The sequence below is a fragment of the Wolffia australiana genome, chromosome 6 (genome assembly GCF_029677425.1).
Source record: "Wolffia australiana isolate 7733 chromosome 6, ASM2967742v1".
Classification (NCBI taxonomy): Eukaryota; Viridiplantae; Streptophyta; class Magnoliopsida; order Alismatales; family Araceae; genus Wolffia; species Wolffia australiana.
The window spans coordinates 10095646-10115324 of record NC_135840.1 but is presented as its reverse complement, the minus strand read 5'-3'; positions in this window follow the sequence as shown (position 1 = coordinate 10115324).

Genomic DNA, 19679 nt, shown 5'->3' with positions numbered 1-19679 from the left:
AGGGAAGACCCCAGGGCCGTCCCCCTCCATCAACTGGCCTGGGAGGTCCTTCCCAAGCTATTAATGGGCCCAAAGGTCCCTAATTTCACTATCTCTCAATAGAGTTTGATGCGGTGGGAGACCCATTCGGTGGCGAAACGAGCAAGGGAGACGAGTGACACCTCTCCACTTGCTCAGGACACCCAAGGCGGCTCCCTAGGAGGCTTAGGATTCACACCAGCACTTAGGAACGTGGGAGGAGAAACACGCCGAGGCTAGGGGGCGGCGATTAGTGTCCCCAATCTCCGACCATCTGAATCAAGGCCATTCAGGTTAGTTCATGAACCTTCTTGGGTAGATCTTGAGTCCATATTCTTGACTGTTTTCATACCTTCAGTTAAAGACGTACTTTTAGATTGATTTCATCATGTTCAATCATTACCATTTTGTTTTGACATTTTATCAAGCACCTACTGTGTATTCGAGAAATACTCATCGATTTATATAAGTCCCTTTCTATTTATGTTTTAAAAAACTTATAAAATGTATATGTATCTGAATATAAGAGAATATCTCTGATTTTGATCTCTATCTGGCTCTATCGAGCACATCTAGAGTGTCGACAGAATTTCCCTTAATTCTCTCAAATTTTAGCTATAAAAAAATAAAATATAAAAAATATAAATACACCTATATAACTATATAGTAACTACAACATGTATATAAACAATAATATACTATTATAATCAACCTATTAATTATGTATATCTATTCTGAATACTCCTATTAGTCTCTCTATCTTCTCTTAATCTCTGTATATCTATCTAGCTAATTAATTATGGTATAAACTAGAATAATCCCTATTCCCGTACCTAAATATCTTAATCTTAACCTTCAACTCTTAGAAGATATAAATATCTCTCCAAATAACCTCTCCCTGCCTGTAAAAATTTTTCTCCGATTAATTTTTTTCTTCTTTCCTCTTATTAAAATCATTATTCCTATTAAGTAACTTCTTAATTATTTGTAAAAATAAAGTTACTCTTCAGTATCTAATTAAGTCTTATTATTCATTATTATTATACCTACCTCTTATCTAAGATGCACCTTACTATTAATTAAATAACTACCATATTACCTTCTCTCAGTAGTATCTTACTACTATATGTATCTTATCAGTCTTATCTATTTCTTCACCACCTATATTAATATCATCCTTACCTTTAACGCTATCAATCCATCCCAACATCCTACTTTCTGATTATCTTTAAATATATAATTATTATAAATAATACTTGGTATTCTCTTCTTCATATCTGATTCTCTCATCTACTTAATATTTTAGCACTTACTAACTACTTATCACTTACTATATTTACTATCATTATCATTACATCTTCTTAACTAAAACTCAATTATTAAATACACCTCTAAAATCCAGTCCCTATGGAGACGGCCTTACTCTAACTATACACCTGAGTGAGTTTTATATATTTTACCAAATTTATTTGATTAAGGCAAATTAAAATTTTAAGGACAATAAAAATTAATGTGCAATTTGCAAACATCACCCTCTCCCACAAGTATTGACATTCAACAGTCAGTCATTTTATTTAGTATATCATTCTAAGGCTCGATTAGATCAAGATACTAGGTTCGTTGTTTGCATATCTGAATAATGCCCAACAAGTGTTTGGGTCAATAAAAACGTCTGATGCCTTGTTACTCAACGTTCCTACCCTAGACTTTTTATATTAACTAGTGTAATATAATTGAAACATTTTCCTAAACATTTATTCATATTTTACATTGATTTTCTCCTGTAGTGTTCTAATAAAATATACAATACTATACTAAAGCTTGAATAGGATAAAATAGTGGGATTTTTTCAAAAAAATTTAAAAAGGCCCAACAGCCATTGTATCCATAAAATTAAGCTGCCAGGTTACTTGAACCACTTGTCCTTGACATTCATATCTATTTGAGATTCTGATCTGTTTCTGTTGAACCTAACAACCCCAGCCAATGATTAAATATTATAATATGTTTTCCATTGAATCTTATATACATGTAAAAATGAAAAATAATGGCCTATGATAATTCAGATTTTGGGGTAATTAGTGATGAGCTAACTTCACTAATTAGTGTCGTTGGTTTATCCGAATTAAAACAACAAAAATTTATAATAACCTTACTAGCGCAGGGAGAGTAAGGGTCGATCCACAGGGAGCAAGGGTTTTTCCTAAAGAATTTGTGCTTTAGTTATATATTTTTTAATAATTTTAGAAGTAGGTTTGCTACATATGAAGATAAATAACTAATTAAATAAAAATATAAAACAAGGAAAGTTAAAATATAATTATAATATTATAATAATATTAGTAGGTAGAAAATATTTTTTTAGGATTTTGTAGGAGTGTTTTAAAGCCAAAACAAAATAGGAAATGGAACAGGCTGGCACTCTGGACTTAGTCAAAATTTGGCTAAGTCCGGATGCCAAATGGGGAAAGTGGCTTGGTGGAGGAGAGAGAAAATAATGGACTGCACTAAATTCACTCTAGAATGAGTTCTAGAATGAATTTTAGAGCGTGGTTGGATGCATTGGAACCGTCTGGATATTGGCTAGCTGATACAAGACTATAAAAAAAAAGACGAACAGAAAAGAGTGAATAGGAGAAATAAGAAGGTAACCTCTTTGTCACACCCGCCAAGGTCCAAAGAGACTTCTTCTTCTCCTTTCCACCAGCTTCTTCAGCCTTGGATGCTTCCTGCTCAGCCTGGCACTCACTGAGGTGAATGGATCTATGACTCAATTGCACTTAGGCCACCAAACATTACTTTGGATTGAATCACAAGATGAATATTACAATAGGGTGAAGGGGTTTATATAGGGAGAGAGAGCAAATGAGAGCCATTGGATTGTTAATACAATGGATGGCCAGATCTTCTTTTCAGGGTCATGATCCACGTCCATTATGGTCCTCCAATCAGCATTGAGACCTTTGAAACACCCCCTGGACGTTCATGGCTTCTTTCCTTAATTAGCATTAAAGGTGCTATCTTTAAGTCTCCACCCTTGGATGTTTTGTGGATTGAATGGCTGGATCTTCTTCTCTGGCTTGGATCCACGTCCAAGGTTGTCCTCCAATCAGCATTTGATCCCCTGAAATGTTCATAAATAATCATGACTGGACTTTCCCCTTGCCCTCCTTTCTTTGGCCCAACATGCCTCTCATAGTGGGCTTAGTGGAGCTTCCTTTGTGGGCCTTTAGACTAGAGCCAACTGTCTTGCTTTGGGCCTTCTTTCTTGGCCCAGGGTTGTGGCTGCGCCTGCTCCTCTGGTCCTAATAGCTTCCTCTTCATTTAATTATCCCCTTTATTCATGAAAGTTTCACCTAATTCCTGCATCTTCCACATAAACTAAGAAGAGAGTGAGATTCATTCCACTTAACTCATTGAGTTAAGTGGGGTTAGTCCCACAAATGATAATAATTACTCAAAATTAGAAAAAGGTGATTTTATTTCATGATTTTTCACAACTTAACATAAACATTGATAATATATCCAGATAAAGATAAAGATGTAGATAAATTAGCTAGAATTGCGCATATATATTACTATCATTTTGGATTTATCAGCCTACCCCAAAAGCATGCTTAGTTACTTACATTCACATCAAGATGTTTGGAAAAGTCCCAACAAGTTCTCAACTCAATCACTGTCTTGCCACCGATTTATTGATGAAGGGAAATTGCAGTGTTATTTTTATGTCATTGTAAATTTAATTTTCCAAAATCAAAGAAAATGTGTAATTATAGAGACTCACTCAAATATGTATATTAGAAGTGAGGTTGTCTCCACAAGGACTGACCTTTAAAGATAGATCCAATAGTTGTGTTAGAGTTACAGAAATAAGATGATAAAATTGGGTGATTAGTATCAAGTATATACTAAGATAACACAAGAGATGAGTAATACTAATAAATATAGTGAAAGGGTGAAGATCATTAAGTAGAAATAACTAGTTAGGGAATGGAGAAATCAGGAATATATATAACAATAAGTAAGAATAAATAGTGGCACTGAGAGGTAGGGAAAGGGGGAGGTAAGATAGTTCTAAGATAAGATGTTAACTATATCATTTCTTAGGATTAACATTTTGATGGACATTCAATATAGTAAGTAGGATAATGAAATGGATATATTTTTTTATAATAAAAATGAATATCAAAATAGGTAATGAAAGATTTTTTTAAAGTTTTAAGTATAAGGTAAGAGTAATAAGATAGATGGATTAATACTGTTACTATTCTTAGTAGAAGATGTTTTTAGTGTTATCATTTACTTTGATTGATAAGACAGGAGATATACATATATATATACATGAGAGATGTTACGATTTAGATAGGTAGTAAATAATGAATTTTTGAAAGCAAGATATAAGAGGAAGAAGAGAATAGGAAAGGGGATAATATTTAAGGATAGACAAGGAGGAATACATCATTTAATTATATGTATATTAATGAGATGGAGAAGGGAATATATATGTAAACGATAAGAGTATAAGATTAATAGATGCATGAAGTGAATAGATTTAATTTAATTTTAGAGGGATATAAGAAATTAGAAATTAAGAGAGAGAGAGAGAGAGAGTAATAGAATATTAGGGGAATAATAGAAGTAATCAGAGGTAATTATATACATAATATTTTAGTTATGTGATTTATATTATGAATAGATTTACGGATGGGTCGTCTTGTGTTGGACTACTGCTTGAGCATCAGCGCTTGCCAGACGTGGGGTGGGCTTGAGCGATATGCGCTTGCTAGCCTGCACCTAGTGTGGGCGCTGCTATGCCAGGCTGCTAGCTCAGCTGCTGGCTGACATAAACCCCTTTACTCTTGTTCTCTCTTTAATTTTCTATTTCTTTAAATTTGACTTTTTTCCTACAGAAATATAAAATGACATATTAGAGAGAAGCCTTAAAATCATTATTTGCTTTAAACCACATTTTGCACAAAAATAATTTTACTTGTAAAACATGCAAAATAAATTAACAAGTCTTTTTTAAAAATGAATGCTCCATCTCTTGCATGAAATGATAATCCTACGTCAGCCATTGTGGCCAATCAGAAGGCCTAAAAAAGAAAGAAAAAAGTTTAAATTAAATGAGGCAGATCCCATCGTCCAATCTTCCTTAAGAAGATTGGACGGATGAGATCATGTCCATTTACTTGAAAAGGACCAGATATTTACACGGGCTTTGGGTCGGGTCGGCTCAAAGCCCAATTACAATTTCTCTTTTCAATTCATAACAGGCCACGATTATTTTTATTATTTCTGAGTCGGGCCCAATGCAGAGTTGAAAGAAACATTCAAATCCAATCCCATATAAAATTTTTTTAAAACATGGAACACTATAAAATTTTTGATTGATATTATAGATTGAAATAACTAAAGACTTACCTCAGGCACATGCATGATTCCTCTTGGGTTCCTTGTGGGATCCTTGTGACTCCTTGGTGGGCTGCACCTAGTGCTGCCACGTGCTAGCTGTGGGTGGGCTTGAGCACCATGTGTTCGTCCGCCTATGGGTGGCTTGTGCGCTAAAAAAGAAAGAAAAAAGTTTAAATTAACTGATGCAGATCCCATCGTCCAATCTTCCTTAAGAAGTTTAAATTAAATTTGAGCCTGACTCTTCCACTTTCGCCTTATGAATGGAGGTGGCGCTACCACTATGCCATCCCATAATCTTATATGTATATGTAGACATATTATATTGAAATGCTTCCTAAGTACTTTATTAATATAAATAATTTACAAAAAAATTTTAAAGGCAAAATAAAATTACGAAAAATTCAAGAAAATAGTTTATGTATTTTTATTAACTCAAATAAATCATTTTTTTTGAGGTTGATAAAATTATAAATGGTGATTTGGATGTCGTAAGTTATAGTTAAAAGTTTAGGGTTTTATGAAAAATACCTACTTAGTGTAAATAGAGGAAAGCCCTGAAAAAATTTGCCCAAGCCAGATATTTTTTCAGGCCCTTTCCTTTCCTGTCTCTTTTCCCCTTGCCTCGTCTCCATTCTTGATGCGATGGGAATGCCATAATAATGACATTGCAGCTTTAACAAGGATCATCAAGGTAAAGAAAGGGACTCAATGTGCTAAGGATATTGTAGTTACATCTAAAGGCTGCATACTTAGCATATCAACATTTCTTACTCGAGAATCTAAGAAATCATGGATATGATCCCTGCCAAGGTGATTTGATCAAATGTTTTGTATATATCATTTCAATCTCATTAACATTTTTCTGCTGCAGGAGTCCACTTTTTTTATCCATAACAAGGCCATAGAACCCACCATGACTGCATTAAAAGATAGGTAATTCCATTTTAGAGGGAATTCATTTCAAATACCTAATGTGGTTATCTACTGAAAGAGAAATATGAATATATTTTTGTAGAAAGTTTTTGGAGAATTGGTTACTGGGAATCACATTTTGTTACAAGTATCATTTATTGGTCTTAAGAAAACTTGTGTTCTTTTTGTAAGTTAGGGAAATAAGTATTTTAGCATATATCATTGACATTTTCAAATATGAGATTCTTTGTTTACTAAGGAAATCAAGCTTGTGTTAGATTATTTTCTATCCCATTGGGATCAAATGAGAAACAAAGTGGAATCTAAAAATGGGATCCTTTATGATTGTTATTGGATTTGGCCAAATTTAGGGGTTATTGTGTCATTGATTTATTTGGTACTAGAAAAATATTTATAATTTACTCTTAAGTTACAATGTGATAAGAGATTAGGAATTTTTCACAATTGCGAGTTAAAGATTGTCCAAAGAGTTTTTATACTTTGAATTAAAATTTTGATATAAGTTTTTAGGTGGGATATGCGGTGATTGATAAGGAAGGGAATGAATCAAATTAACTAAATCATATGGAAATGATACAGGTCAATAAATAAATAAATAGAAAATTGGGGATTGGACTATAAATCTAAATTGATTTAATGCTGAATTAACTTTTCTCATTTAACTGAAGTAAATATATATTTTTATCCAAATGTTTCATGGGAGGAATTGATGGATCATATAAATTGATATAACCCAGCTTCAAAAGTTGAGATGTCCATTAAGAGGAGGGGCGTTACTCTAACTATTTCACCTCCAGTTATTGATTTATCTATTTTACTTTGTATGAGGATTCAGAAAGGCTTTTCTTTCATGACCTGGATCTTGTATATCCCAAAATAGAAGCTTAAGCATAGCACAATAGCAGAAACATATACCCCGAATTCTATAAAACAAAGGAGAAACTCGAAACTCGTCCTTCATCCAAACAAAATTAAATATCCAATTCCATAATCAAGCCCATATGAAGCCACCCTCTGTAGCTTGCATAAGCTTCCCCAAAGACCACTTTTTCTCATGAGAAATAAAAAATCTGAGATAAAGAAGGGAAGTTACCATAACCAGAAAAATCTGAGATTAAGAAGGGAAGTTACCATAGCCAGAAAAAATCTGAGATAAAGAAGGGAAGTTACCACAACCACGCAGTGTTTGGGTGAAAGAAAAAACCTGAGATAAAGAAGGGAAGTTACCATAATCATGTAGTGTTTTGGTGTCATTCTTTCACAAATATCGATATCTTCCTTTTTGTTTTGCTACCACGTGCATTAGGCTAACTAGGTTATCATAATCTTATGAAACATCTATTTATATAGTAATTATGCACATCTCTCTATATAGCTTTGTAGACAAGGGCGAGTTGGTTAGACTCTAGAAATTCTATCTCTAGCTAACCAGACTCGAAAATTCAAGCTCAGCTCAATTCCACGAAAAGCATATTTTGAAAGCATATCTCTAGCTAACCATTGAATTACCTACATCATATTGCAAAAGTTTGAACATTAAATTAGCTTTCTTGTTTCTTAAAGTGTTCACACACACTTTTTATTTGTATTAAGTAGATGTATTTGTGCAGTTACGCATCAAATATTTAAATTTATTTTCACAATGATGTTTTGAATTTTATACATTTTTTATGTATTTTTTGTTTTTATGACATCATATTTGGAAAGAAAATAGTTTTCTGAGTCAGAATCTGTCTTGAATTTTTAAGTGGTAAATTCAAAAAAATATAGTCTTTTGTAAGTCAATATGCATCTTTATGTTTTTGGAATTCTACTATATTATGTATGAATTATCTAAGGTGCTACTGGGGTAAATATTTTATTGCGCCATGTGTTGCCATTGAATTTGATCTAATGAAGACCAATTAACATGTTGCTTAGTGATTAGTGTTTGCCAATAATAAAGAAGGATGCAATTATGGCATCACAAATCAGGATGTCATAGTGACCAATCATTTTCTAATGGTTTACTTAAACTTTATTTGTAATTAATGCATTTGCATGGACCAACAACAGCTTAATTAAATAATAATTTATTTTATATTTTTATATAGATAAAAGTCCAAAGCTATAATCACAACATGTCATTTGTAAATTTTTGAATTCTACAAGCATTGATGTGGATGAAGATGAGGATTCCATGCGAAAGCATGTAACGGAATCAAATGACATCATTAAAATCATGAAACAAATTATCTAGGCACGGATCACATCAGTGATTCCCTTAATCCTCAAAAGAGTCATGTGGAGCTTCTCATGTGTGCAGCCTCAAGAAGTATCCATGAGGTCCTCAGCACATCAGATCTCCTCCTCGTTGATGAGTAGGGAAGGACACGGTCTGGTCACGGTCTGGTTTTGCCAAAAACCTAAACCTAGACCTGAAGTTCGGTCCGGTCTTGGTCTCAGTCTGGTCTTGATCTGGTCTGGTCCCGGTTGGTCATGTTGACTAGTCAATGTGAAATTCAATGTCAGGTTGACTTGGTCAACTCATTGCATCAAACTACACGCCATCTGAATGTCACCTCTGGTGCAGATATTGTGCTTGGTAATGAGAGAAAGAGAGAAAGAGTTACATGGCTATAATTAAAGAGTGAAAGAGTGAAAGAGTAAGACAGTAAAAAGTGGAAATAATGAGAGGGGGAGAGAGGGAGAGGAAGTGTGAGAGGGAGATAATGAGAGAATGATAGAGGGTGAGAGTGAGAGAGTGAAACAGGGAAAAAATGAGAGTGAGACAAGGAGAGAGTGGGAGAAAGAGATAGGGAGAGTAAGTTTGAGATACTGCAAGATGGAGAGAATACGAGATTGAGAGGGTGAGACTAAGAGAGAGAGAGTTTGAAAAAGGAGAGAGGTAGAGTGTTGAAAATGTCAAAACCCCCCAGCCCTAAGTTTCAGGATTGTGGGGATTGACTTGATACATCCTAGAAAGTAGGATGACTTGGTACATCCTAGAAAGTAGGATGACCTAAAAAATAGGATTGTGCCTCATTTCTAGGGCCGTGCCTAGTTTTTAGGGGGCATTTAGGCCTTAGTTTGTGCCCATAAAAGGCCCCCCATCTCCCTTGTTTTCCTCACCCCAAAACATCCCTTGATGTATTCTCTTTTCTCCCTTTCAGTTGAGTAGAGTTTCTTGAAAGTTCTTTTGAACTAGAAGTCTCTTCCTCCCCTCGCTTTCACTCTTGGAGTTGGTGCTCTCTTGATAGTGATGACGCAGGGACGTGAAAAGGCTAGTAACTATGCCTTGGTGTTTATCCTTGTATCGGCTTGGGATCATCCTCAACATCTTCTGCATTGGTTCACGTCCAAGTACGCTTCTGCAAGTGTTTGCACCGAACACAGAGAGAGAGAGAGAGGGAACTAGATGGAGAGAGGGTGATAGAGAGGGAGAGAATGAGATGGAGTGAGGGTGATTGAGAGGGAGAGAATGATATGGAGAGAGTGAGAGCGGGATAGAGGGAGAAATGGAGAGACTAAGGGAGGAAGAACAGAGTAAGAGGGAGTGAGAACAAGAGGAAGACAGGGAGAGCACGACAGAGGGAGCGAGTTAGAGAAAAGGAGAGGGAGAGAGGGAGAGCAGGATAGAGGGTTAGAATAGAGGTAGAGAGTGAGAGAGAACAAGAGGGAGGGCAGGGCAGAGGGTGAGAATGAGAGGTGGAGATAGGTAGAATGATAGGGAGGAAGGTTGATGGGGAGAGATTGAGAGTGAGAGAGAAATGGAGAGAGGGTGACATGAGAGAGGGACAGCAAGAGCGGGAGAGAGGGTGACAGGGAGAGAGGGAAAGAGAGAGAAGGAGAGGTTGATGGGAAGAGAGGGAGAGTAAGAGCAGGAGAGAGGGTGACAGGGAGAGAGGGAGAGAGCGAGCAGGAGAGGGGGTGAGAGCGAGAGAGGGAGATAACGAGCAGGAGAGAGGGTGAGAGCGAGAGAGGGAGAGAGTGAGCAGGAGAGAGGGTGAGAGTGAGAGAGGGAGAGAGGAAGAGTGGGAGAGAGGGCGGGCGAGAGAGAGGGAGAGAAGGCGAGCGAGAGAGGGAGAGAGAAGAAGAACAAAAGTTAGGGAGAGATTGAAAGAGGGGTAGAGGGAGTGGATACAATCTTTGGTCTTGTTTGACGTGCGAACCAAACCGGGATAGAACTTATGGTCATCCCTAAAGAGGCTGACCGACAGTCCGGTTTGGTCCGGTGTGACTGAATTTCGATCAGACCATGCCCTTCCCTAATTTAAGACTGATAAAAATATAGTCTGTTTGGTCTGTTTGACCCCACTTAATATTTTCATAATATATGAGTTCAGTGTTCCTTTCTAATATGCATGAACCTATCAGTCAACAGACAGAAGGCCCGCCGTTGCACGACGATTACGCATACAGTCATGGAGAGCGATGGAGGGGTACGGCATCACAGAATTGATAGGTTCTAGGTGTGATCAACCGTCCGTTGATCTGATCGCTGATAAGCATCTGATATCAGAGAAGGACAAACAAGGCTAAGCAGCAGACATGAGGGTGAATGTGTGAAAAGTCTTGAATCTTCTGTTCACTTAAGAACAAGAACGGAGATAGAAGAAAAGGAGTGGAGAGAATGAGGGAGAGAGAGAGAGAATGAAGTTAGATCATTTAAAATCTGCAATTTATTCATTCGTATTCATACTACTCTATAGTAGTGATGGAGCACAGCCAGAAGACGCGACGAATCATTAGCGGAGCTGTCGCCGACATCATCGCCGTCATCAGCATTGCCACAAGTTTGTGTCCAGCAAGACTGGCACGCCAAAGCGTCCATGAAGATGCCCGGGTTTAAATACCCCAGGTAGAGCACGTCCACAGCCGCATCGTTATGTTTTCATCTTTGGTCGTATCGGTTTTATTTTCATCGTCGTTTTCGTCCTTCTCCTCATTTCAATTCCTATGTCATTTATTTGTGTTGTAAAAGGGGGGTCTTTTATTGGACTTCCCTTGTTGGACCCTCTCTATGGGGGCCATCATGGCCCTATATAAGACCATGATGGCCCCCCACGTTGTTTCCAGATCTGGATTTTGCATTTGGCAGTTACAAGCTTGTTCAGATCTCACGTCCAAGAAGAAAGGGAGGAGAGGAGAAGAAAGAAGAGAAGGAAGAGAAGAAGTGGTGGAAGAGATCGAAAGATCACGCCGCCAATCTGTTACCGCCGGTCATTTGTAGTTCGCAACTACATTTGTCGTATCCTCCACCAGTCTTGCATCGCACACTCTAATCCGCATTCAGGTCGTACGATGACGCCTGTATATTGTCGATCATGCGAGTGCTGTGGTACTCCGCGAAGAACCCTCCTCTCGCCACCAGGAGCCCCCCAAAGGTCACAGGTTATCCGCTTGACCGGTAGCACAATGCCCTGCATGTATGCGCCGCTCTCGCTGGTCGTATTGCGATAACGGAATCCCAACGCAGCGAACCACCACACCAGGTCAACATCACCACCGTGTGAATATTGCTGTCCTGTGCAACATTCGCTAGTCTGCGGTAGCATACGTGCGCCGTGTATATCCATGCGTTGTGGAAGTGCCGACATAGCGGTCAACGGAATTCCAATGCGACTGGAACTCCAAATCGCTCGCGCGAGGTGTTTCTGACCACGTTCGCCTCAACCGTGCGGTCTACGCAGTTTGCGCTAGTGATCTGACACCACCCAGCCGATCCACGTGACTGTGCTGCGAAGAGATAATTCAGGCTGGTTGGAATCATCCGCTCCAATTTTAGGCGTGCATACCCCGCAATCGAGGTGTCGATGTCATGGACGTTCTTCACAGTCGATCAGTCGAAAGCTCAGCCGCGCAGCCAGAACGTAAACCACTCCAGCCAGAGACAGCACGACCTCAAAGTCGAGTCACACTAGCTGAAGGCCGCCGAGGGCACAGCTGAGCCCTACAGTCGCGAAGCTAACCCACGCAATAGTGCCCACTATGGGACGCATCGTCCACACTACTAAGCTGCACGCTGCCTTGCTGCACCACGTCGTTGTGGTGCCCTGGCTGCGTCACTGCATCGCGGTCATGCTATTTCTGACCCTATCTCTCGTCTCCGCTCTAGTGCTCTGCTACCGATCGAGCTATTCCGTGCCTGTCTTCGACAACTCTCCACGGTCCTGCCTGCACCGACCCATGCATCGACGGCGACACTGATGAAGAACGCCACCACCGATGAGGTACGCCGTTCTTTTGCTTGTCAGTTTAATTATGTCTTCTAGTATATTTTCGACCGCACTCCACCACGCCAGGTTAGATTAGGTGAGAGAGAATTATTTTTGAGAAAACTACTTGCGAGCGTTTTACTAGGTATGGGCCGAGCCCGTCCGTTACGTGCGAGCCCCTACGGAAATATTCCGTTTAGTGCCGTAGTAGCCGTTGTCGTTCTGACAGGGGTAAGAAGGTCACCGTCACCATCACCATCATAGATCGCCCATTTCAGAGTTCGGAGTTTGGCAAATCCCACGAGTCGGGTCGTGCACATACATCCACCTAGGTTCATTCGCATCACGTAGTTACATTCATTTAGTGAGTTTACCCGTCGGACGACGCATTAGACGACGTCCGACATCAAGTAGTCTGTTATCTAACGTTTTAATTATAGCTGTTATAATGGTTATAACGACTAGTTCGAGATTCATCCTAACCGTTTAGTATGTTGCCTATCTAGATGAAATATTAACCGTCTATGTTTGATCCAATATTTAATCCTGACCATCTATACCTCTTAACGAGTTTAGGGTACATGTTATTTTCTTACTAGCTAATCTTTTATAAAACTCCCTATTGGCGATCTGTGTTACTGACGTTGCTACCGGGTTTTTTACTCTTCTTCGTCTTTGTCTTCTTCTTCCTTAACACCCCCACTCAAGTGAAACAGCAGAGGAGCGACATTGAGCGTGTCCCGAAGGAGAGGAAAATGAGCTTGAGGAAGAGGCTTCATGAGCACATCAGTTATCTACCGGTTGCTTGGGATGAATCTGATTTATAATTTCTTTTCCGCAACTTGTTCTTGGACAAAATGGAAGTTGATCTCCACGTGTTTTGTCCTAGCATGAAAAATGGGGTTAGCTTCAAGATAAGTGGCTCCTATGTTATCACACCAAAGTATTGGAGCTGTTTTTGTGCTGATGTGGAGCTCCTTTAAAAGGGATTGAATCCACAGAACTTCTGCAGTCGCATTAGCCAAGGCTTTATACTTGGCTTCAGTGCTTGACCTTGCTACCTCTGGCTGCTTTTTAGAGCTCCATGAGACTAAATTCTTTCCTATGTAAACCAAGAAAGCACCAGTAGATCATCTGTCTACTTGGTCTCCAGGCCAGTCTGCGTCACTAAAGACATTGATAGTTAAATCCAATTTCTTATGAAATAACAAACCATATAAAATTTTTCCTTTATGACATCTTAGTAAAAGTTTTAAAAACTTCCAATCCTCATTTGTGGGCTGATGCATTTTCTGACTAGCTTTACTTACAGCATAAGAAATATCATGTGTAGTAAGTGTCATATATTGTAAAGACCCTACTATCTTTTGGTATAAAGTATGACCTCTAGTGCTTTCTTTTGTAAGTATTGTTTTTGATAAACTACAAGGAGTTACAGATGTTTTACAGTGTTCCATATTAGGCTGATGTAGATTTTGCAAAATATATTTTGACTGTGAGAGCACATATCCATTGTTACATTTAATAAATTCTATTCCAAGAAAATAATGCATGGTCCAAGATTCTTAATTGCAAAAACGGACTGTAACTGTGAAAGTAAGTGAACAATGTCAGACAAATGCGGTGAGATTATAAGAACATCAGCAACATAAATGAGAATAAGAGATGCATCAGTTTTTTATCAAACAAAACCATTTGTGTCAAGGAATACAACCAATTTTGTAAACCAAGCTCTTGGCGACTGCTTAAGATTGTATACGGACTTATTAAGTTTACAAACTTGATTTGGAAAATCAGGACTTACATGTAAGAATGTGTTGCTCCATATATATGGTTTCTTTTAGATCATCATGAAAGAATGTGTTGGAGAAGTCCAGTTGATGAATTTTGAGTCATGACTTACAGCAATTGAAATTAATAAAAGAATGGTTGTGTGTATAAACACATGACTCAAAGTTTCATTGTAATCAAAACTCTTCTTGCTGATTAAATCATATAAACTCTTCTTGGCAACCAGTCTGGCTTTGTATTTTTCTATACTACCATTTGAGTTACATTCAATCATATAAACTCATTTACATCCAATAATATGAAAATTTGATGTCTAGGTACTATATTCCATGTGTCTTTTTGCATCAAAGCATGTATTTCAGTAGTCATAGCATTCATCCACTCACTACGTTTAGATGCTGTATTAAAATTAGTTGGTTCGTTGTTATGAACAGAAACTGTTAAACACTGTGGAAGTGGATGTTTAATTGCAGAAAATACTAAGCAATTCTTTCGGTTTTGTAATTTTTTTGACTCAGAAATATTTAGATTACTTTCCTCTTGCAATTAGATGTCTGAAAGACTCTTAGTCTTTAAGATATCACCTTGTTCAGGAGAATAATCCAGTGTGCTTAGATCAATTTTTCTAAGGCTGAGGGATTATTTGGGTTACAAGTTAACATTTTGACATATTCATTAAGACATTTTTCTTTTGCAGAAATTTCAGTATTTTCAACATTTTCTGATGATTGTTTTGATTTATCGTTTAAATCAGGAGACGCTATGTCTCTTTTATTAGAATGACAACTAACTCAGTATCAATATTCTATGTATCATTAATTTCAGGAATATTATTAAGAACATAATTATTTTTAGTTATTTTTGGGTCATGAAATGACCCAAGCTCTCCTTTGTTGTTAAGTACACCTAGACATGTATCGAAAGGAAAAAATTCTTCAAAGAATATAACATGTCTAGATATAAAGAATTTACCTATAAGAAGTGGCAAATACCTGTAACCCAGATGTAGAGAGCTCTATCCCAAGAAAACACACCTTCTGTTCTAGTTTATTGTTTGCATCTGGCTTTATAAAAGGGTAACAGAGACATCCAAACGTTTATGTACAGAATAATCTCGTTTATTTTTAAAACGATTCATATGGAGATTTATAATTCAATACTGATGTAACTAATCTATTAATAAGAAATACTGCAGTTACTACTGCTTCATCCCAAAACTGCTTTGGCATTTTGGCATGATGAGGTAATGTAAGTGCAGTTTTAAATATATGTCGACGTTTACTTTCAGCTGTACCATTTTGTTCTGGCGTATGAGGACACAATACCTGGTGAACATTCCCAGCTGTTTTTAAATATGAGTGGAGAGCTTTATATTCTCCACCCCAATCAGATTGTAAGTATTTTATTTTAGATGAAAACTGTTTTTCAACTTGTTTTTGAAATTTTATAAATGTGTCAAGTTACTCTTTCGTTTAAGTGGACAAATATAACATAATATGAATAACCTGAGTGATAAATGATCGGTGCTGGCCCCTGATAAGCCAAAAATAGGGGTAAATTTTATGCAATTTTAAGCCCTTGTCGTTTTCAATTTTAACTTATACAATAAAAATTATAAAAACTCTACTTAAGATGTGTGGTGATAAGTACGAGTGTCATCCAAGGGAAGCTAGTAAGGAATCCAATTGATGTTCTTCTTGAATAATGTGAACCTAATTGGGGTTAATTTAAACTTCAACAGAGATTAAATCACCCTAATAAGATAAGAAATTTGGAAAGGGGAGTAGAAGAGATGAGAGGAGTAGACGAAATAAGGGGCTCTAAGTTGAATTAATTGATCCAATTGAAAGGATCAAAGAATTCAATTGGAGAGATTAAGAAGAAAATTTAGAAGTGTTTTGGTTGGTTCTTTAGGTTTGACAATTCAGTAATAACTACTCTATTGGATAATGAAATGGAAAATTTAATATCCTAGAATGTTAACCCTTTTTATATGTTTTTTTTATAGTTTTCTTTTATATGCACTTGGAATAGCTAGGATATCTCTCAATTTCTCCTCTAAATCATAGTCAGGGCTTGTACGTTCCGCTCAAGCCAAGCGATTTAGAAGTTCAGACAGGGATCAAGAAGAAAGATTAAGAAATTCAACTAACAACATCCAAAATACACCAAAAGTTTAAATACAAAGAAGGAAAAAAGTACCAAATAGGTTGATCCAAGCTGGAGCTCCTCTCTGTCTTGCAGTTGTGATAGAGCACCATCAAGAATGACCCCGTCCTCTCAAAATTCGGCTTTTATACTTAGGTTAAATGGTAAAATTACCATTTTACCCCTAATTAGTAATTAATTTTTATCCATCAATGTACGCATGATCTAAATGATCTAACTATACAGATAGAAAGAGGGGAACAAGACGAGCAAATCCGTAAAAAATCATCTTAATCGGACTTCGGGATCAAAAGTTATAAATAAATGAATTTTAACCAATGTTAACCGTTGAATTTAAATTCATTTCTTTAATTATTTTATCTTATAACACTCAATGATGTGTCGCTTTTTTATTGGCTGACGACTTTTGAGTTTGAAATGGCGGCTTGATTCTGCGACAGCCACGTACCCCCCCGTCAAAAATGAAATAAAAAAAACTATTAAGATAAATAGAGGTCATACAAATAGAAACACATTTAGTAATGCATTCCTACAAGGTGTCGAATCAGCAAAAGCCATGTCACCGCCCGTGCGTGGACGTTGTACGCACCGTGCGGGCGGTGAACTTACCGCCCGGTGCTGATCCTCATCAAGCGCCGTCAAATCCTCATCCGATGGCCACGATGAGGCCACGTCGATCGGTCGAAAACCTCCTAGCGCTTTTGTAAGAAAGTCCTTAAAAACTGGAATTGCCGCCTGACGCCGCCCACAGGTAATTGAATATATGCCCCTTGCGCAGTCTCTCTCCTCTGGTTTCTCCGAAAAATATAAAAAATATATATTAAATAATTTCAATAAAACCCTGGAACAGTTTAAATGATATCTTTACGCCTGCAACCACGACCGAGAGCTGTTTTTTAGGGCATCATTGCAACTAAAAAATATCAAAAGCCCCTGAAGGTTTGAAAATAATCTTAATACTCATTTTTTCCTTATAAATATATCCTTTTTTTCTTAATGAAAATGCATTTCTTTCTAAAATAAATCTCAGAAAAATCCAATAACATCCTAAACAAATCCTAGAAAATTGTAAAAAATTCACTAATTCATCCCTGTACTAATAAATCTCATAATTAAATATTAAACTTGCCATTTTCATTCAAAAATAATTATTTCAAGCTCAAATAAATCCCTTAAAATCCATAAAATTAACAGAAATTTAGGGAAAAATCAGGAATCACTTGAAAAAATTAAATTTATGTAAATATATGATAACAATCCCATTTTAAGCTCTTTAAATGCATAAAATTGTGCTAATAGCATGAAATAAAGGCCGAATTTAGGGTGTTATCACACCCATAGATCTGAATGAATAACATCGAACATATGGTTAGAAAAATGATTAGTAGAAATGTAAGGTAATCTTTGAGACTTTGAAATACTGCAAGAATCACATATATGTCGCCGTTTGCAGTGAAAGAAATGAAGTCTAAATTTATGGAAAACAGTTTTCAACACTTTTAAATGGGAATGTCCCAGTCTTGAGTGCCAGTTTTTAAATGAGGTCTTTTCTCCCATGTTGGCCCATTTTGTTGAAGGATTATCCAGATAGTAGAGCCCATTCTTAGTTGTTCCTCGAAGGAGAGATTGATTGGTTGTTTTGTCCTTCACAAGACAATAGGAAGGGTAAAATTCAACAAAAAAATTATTGTCAGTGGTCAATTTATGTATTAATAAAATATTTTTAGTAATTTATGTAACATCCAGAATATTATTTAGAAAAAGAGTTTTATCCATTAGTAGTATTTTTTGATGAACCAATTGCTAAATATTCAAACTTGCCCCATTACCTATATGAAGATGGTCATTCCCTTGATATGTCTGTCGTTGTATTAGGGCATTCTGGTCAGCTGTGACATGATGGGTAGCTCCACTGTCAGGATACCATCCACTATTATCTACAGAGTAAATTGGTGGTCCATTGCTTTGACTTCTGCCTTGAGAGGTGTGCACCTTGCTATTTGAGAATTGTACTAAATCTTGAGAATCTCTAGCTCCATGCCCAAATTGTGAACATATTTGATATCGAGGTTGAAATCATTCATTTTTTCCTCTGCCTCGATATTGACCATGATTTTCATTGTAATTTCTTTGGTAGTTGTTTCTTCACTGATTAGAAAATGCTGATTGAGAAGACTGTTTTTGAGCTGCATTAGCCATCAGGGGAGTCCATTTGAACTTTCCTTCTGATGGTGCACAAGATATGCATCGTGAGCTACTAAATTTTTAAAATTTTTCTCAAATCCCATTCGATCAAGGTTAGCATTTATACAAACCACAAAATGAGCATACTCTGGCGGTAATCCATTAAAAAATGTTTGGTTCACTTACAGGATATCTCGCGAGTTCAAGAGATTCTGCAATGCTTCTGAAATGTTGAATGTATTCTTCTATGGTCATTGTTCCTTTTCCAATGTTGTGGAATTTTCAGTTCAGTTCCACAATTGTTGACTGATTTCTTCCGCAAAAGTGCTTTCCAGATTTTCCCATACTTCTTTTGCGGACTTGGCTTAAGATTGATTCTGAGATGGTTGATTACAAGAATCCCAGAACTTTTTGATCGATTCTCCACCAATTTCTAAATTCGGTATTTTCTAGGGTGTTCCCATGTTGATCTGAAATAGAAACTGGAGTTAGTAAACCATTGATAAAACTAGTTAGAACATACCCATTCAATTGTGGGATAATGATGTATCTCCAAATTTGATAATTGTTGGCTTGAAGCGTGACGTACGTGGCATTGCCCGGGGGGACAACAATGGAGACTCCTCCAAAAGAAATTGAGCTGGACGGAACTATGGCGGCAGTGGCGGTAGCTGCGGCGAGCTTCTATTCATCCAGATACAATTCTATGGCTCTGATACCATGTGAAGATTCTTGAATCTTCTGTTCACTCAAGAACAAGAATGGAGATAGATGAAATATAACGGTCTATGTTTTAATCGTAGCTGTTATAATGGTTATAACGGCTAGTTCGAGATTCATCCTAACCATTGAGTTTGTTACCTATCTAGATAAAATCCTAACGGTCTACGTTTGATCCTATCTTGATGAATCCTAACGGTCTATGTTGTTGGATTGTTGACCATGTTGACCTCATGGATTATGGGCATC